We start from the raw sequence: 4575 nt of genomic DNA on the forward strand, positions 1-4575 counted from the left end.
TACTGCCCTCTAGACTGACTGATCCAAACATCGGTCTATACCTCAAGGGGCATTGTAAAATATTTTTTTCCAAATTTTCTTTCATGGACATGTTTGGCACACGTGGGTCACCGTGTCATAGAGAAATTGGGTGATTTGGAGGTGGTGGAAAAAATCACCTTTGTTCAAAAAATGGCTTAAGTTAGACCAAATGGTCCCTCCAGAATGCGGTGATTTTTTCGACCACCTCCAAATCACCTCAATTTTGGCACACATGATCTCTTGCACAAACAAAGCTAGGTTTCCGAGGTTTTATATTTTTTGAATTTATACTGCTTAAAATACTTGCCGGACATGATGTAAATATGGACCCAAAAAATTTCCACTTCTTTGTATCAACATGAGAAGGAAGCATGACTAGTTTGGTAAGGTTGTCGGCATTTGTATGGATTTTCTAATACGGTTAAATGCTTAGAATACTTTTCGGAGGTGATGCGAGAAGCGCACGTTATCGATCCTTCACCGGCGGCCGTTCCGGTAGGAGGTAAGGGTCCGTGTGGAAGGACGGGTTTTTCTCGACTTGCTTCAAATGGACTTGTATTCTTTCTTCACCCTTGTGCCAACATGAGAAGCATCCATGACTAGTTCCATTGATTTTCGACGTTTTTATTAATTTTCTAGGGTTATCACGACGATAAAACCCTAAAATATTTCCCACCAGCGCCACCCTTCTCTCCGATCACTCTGACCAGCATGTACTTAACTTAGCATCAAGGCCATGAAAACAGGAATCAGAACCGTATTAGATTTTGATCCCACACATACAAAACAGATAACACACAGACTGCAGGTACTACGATTATCAGATTGAACTTGTAATGCATAACAACTTCTGGTATTCAAATACATCACATGAAATAGTGAGACAACTAGAAATGCAAAAAATCTTGTGATGTTGAGGTTGAGCAAGGGACTTTTATTGTGAGGCGCAGCATCTTCAGCAACCTATCCATGATTCCACCTGTAGCATATAAGTAACTGAAAGTTTCAGATTGAATACAGTTGGTATTGGAAAAATGACAGTACGGTAATTTGAAGATGCCAAGGAAATCTGTCACAACAACTGTAGGAGGATACGAATTTGAATACAAAGTTCATAGAAATCAATGTTGAATTAATAAGACCTTTGCAAGATGCAAAATCACTGTTGTGATGAGAGTAAACAGCATGTAGGCCATAACACATGCAAGAAGCACTTACAGGAAGTGAAGCAAAAGGTTGTACAGCACGGCAACATGAGGAAACCAACATCCCTACAAAAATTATTTCACTGCTTATGTCTATTTTTTTGCTGAATCATTAGGAAGCCCTAAATATTTGGATGCAAGATCACCGACATGGCACTACAGAAATATTTCAGTGTCTACATATCTGTACTGAAAGTGCATTACTGAAATATTTCAGTGGCTACGTGTGTGTACTGAAACAGCACCACTGAAATATTTCAGTTGCTACATGCGTGCACTGAAACAGCACCACTGAAATATTTCATTTCGTACGTGCGTGTATTGAAAGTGAACCACTGAAATATTTCAGTGGGTACGTGCGTGTACTGAAAGTGCACCACCGAAATATTTCGGAGGCTACGTGGTTGTACTGAAACAGCACCACCGAAATATTTCAGTGGCTACGCGCGTGTACTGAAACTGCTACACCGAAATATTTCTGGGGTTGCGTGCGTGTACTGAAACTGCAGTACTCAAATATTCAGTGTCTACCCGTGTGTACTGAAATTGCATTGCACTACTGAAATTTTTCAGTGTGTACCCGTGTGTACTGCAATTGCACTACTCAAATATTTCAGTGTGAACCTGTCAGTACTGAAATATTTCTATGCCTACAACTATCTACTAAACTTGCAGTATTGAAATATTTCAGTGTCAACCCAGAGTCTATCACTCTAAACTGTGTACTGAACTTTTCTGGAGGCACTTCTTGCAGCCAAAATATTGCAAGTTCAATTTACACAGATTGCATCACGTAATTTGAACACAACTCTTGAGGTGACAGACAAAATTTCCTATCATGGATACCACTCCAGCACATCAAAACGTAGCAAGTAAACATAGCAATGCTATATGCCTAGACTCATTACAGCCTCGTCGATCAAACTAAGCTGCCATCCAGGGCTACGGATTCAAGTACACAGGTAGCAAGAACATATTGCAGAGAATCAAATTAAGCAAGTGGCAAGTAATGATGAATGAAATTCAGCAATCTTACCCTAAACATAGCTACGACCGCCGTTCAGACGAGGAGAGCGGCGAGGGAAGCGTGGAGAACGACGGGGAAGCGATGTCGCGACCACTGTCCTCCTCCTCTTGCGCTTCGGAGTCATCTCCGACTCGGTTGGAGGCTCCACAATCTGCAACGGCACCTCGTGCACCGTGGGTTCCTGATCCAGTGGATGCTCTACCCTGGATCTGAACGCCCACCACCTACGCCTGGTCCACGGGCTGGACGAATCGGCCTGCTCCATCGCCCAGAGGAGGATCTCGACCTTGTGCATCGGTTGTGCGGGTGGGGGGGAAAGCTTTGCCCTCTCCCTCCTCGTCATTTGCTTCAAAGTGGCCATTGCCGTCCAGTTCATCTGCAATATGTTGTGAAACCAAGAACGGATCTCCGTCAACCTGGCCATCTTGACCTGGTCGCCGCCGGCGATCTCCATGAAGTCGGCGTTCTCACCGCCGGCGATCTCCACGAAGTCGGCATTCTCGCCGCCGTCGATGTGCTCAATCTGCTGCTCCATCGAGGATCTTGCGTGGATGGAAGAGGGGGGTGGATGTGGAAGATGAGAAGAGCAAAGTTGCGGCCGCGAGAAGGAGGAGAAGGCTAGGAGATGGCCGCGGTTGCAATGGTGATGGAAGAGGGGAAGGAGCACGGCGGCGGCTTTGCATTGGACGAGAGGAGGGGCGGTTTTGCATTGGACGAGAGGGCCCCACCTTGTCATATATTTCCTAGGACTAAAATGCCCCTAGACTAATAGTACTTTCGAGTACTACGTATGTATGCGCTGTTAGATCGAGACAAACGAACGGCTCCAAAAAATGCCAACTACTGTAAAAGTTGTAATCAAACATAACTCCTGCCCACTAGACCATTACATAACACATAATGGCAGCCATAGTGCTGAACTTCATCACACTGGTAAAGCACAAAGACAACAAGGTCTTCAGCAAAATCTAACAGGCACATAAGACCAAGAAATGTTTAGAGGCTTTAGAATTTAGCAAATATGGGATTTAATAAACAAATTACCTTATATTTTGGACAGAAAATAAAGGAGAGGAGGGATATGTAGTCCCTCACTCCCAATCGCCTTGTCCCTTTCAGCTGCTGCAGGGAAAAAGCAATCGAAAGATCAGCACACACCACCATTCAACCACGCACACTAGAGCAAGCACAACATGCGCAGACCACGACAACTAGCACACACGCACGCCACCGGCAGCACGCGCAGCACAGACGCATGCCGGCTCCACACCACGCCCAGCTGCGACTGCCAACGCCGCCAAGATCTCCGCAACTTTTGCTCCAGTGGTAGAGAGAGGATTGGAAGGAGAGAGGGCCGACGCACAATCACCTTTGATTTGCAGCCGCCGCAGACGGCCTTCAGCGTGACGACGGCGGGGTGGCCCGAGAGGTGTTGCATGATCTCGACCTCGCGGTGGACCGTGTCCTCGACGTTCTTGGGGATATACCAAGAAGCAAAGGTATAAGTGTATAACAGAGCAATGCAGCTATCATGAGAAGCATAAAGAGATGAAGGCATCACAACTTCATGGAAGATGAAATGAATACTGGAGTTATTTATTTCACAAGGAAAACAATAATAAATGTCAAATGGCAAAACACATCGCATATATTTGAGCAATAGCACTCTGGCTGTTTATTTTCAGTAGTCACTCACACATTTAGGCAAGGCCGCAAGGCACATTAGGGGCTGATCAGGTGAGCTAAACATATACAAATAAAAACATTGCCAGGGTGGATAAAGGGCCACATGTTAGAGATGAGCCAATACAAAAATTAAACAAGTTCTGGCAGAATAACTGCGCTGACAAGAGTATGCAATATTACTTGGCAAGTGTAAACTTCAAATGGCATGTAAAATCAACAATCACTTCCAAATTCGTACAAGTTGTAAAGGCTAGTTATATATGCAATCGAACTTAAGGACTTTAGGAGGCGAATCACAAGCAAGTTATTAGCAACAAAGCAAAACAAAGTTACCGAGTTACAGTAAAAGCTAACGAAAACTATCAAAAATTCGCATCAACAATATGATATCCGTGCAGTTACAATTCTACTTGGAACTATAGAGAAGTCCACACCTTGAACAGCTCAAATCTACAGCCAAGGGAGGGACACGCATAGAAGAAAATTCTAAACTAAACATGAGCACGATCTCAATCACTACGTCCATAAAGGCTCCTCCGCCGCAGCAGATCGAGAATGACAAGAGGAAGCAGGGAAGGGGATCAAACTCACCCTGTTCTGGTCAACAACGTTGACAATGACGACGAGGCGGCTGTA

General features: G+C 44.5%; 1 pseudogene; it reads right to left on the reverse strand.

Annotated features, from left to right (window-relative positions):
• LOC123171341 (uncharacterized) overlaps positions 1-4575 on the reverse strand; it is a 127678-nt pseudogene that overhangs the window by 38870 nt on the left and 84233 nt on the right.

This window comes from Triticum aestivum, chromosome 7D (assembly GCF_018294505.1).
Source record: "Triticum aestivum cultivar Chinese Spring chromosome 7D, IWGSC CS RefSeq v2.1, whole genome shotgun sequence".
In the NCBI taxonomy this organism is placed as follows: Eukaryota; Viridiplantae; Streptophyta; class Magnoliopsida; order Poales; family Poaceae; genus Triticum; species Triticum aestivum.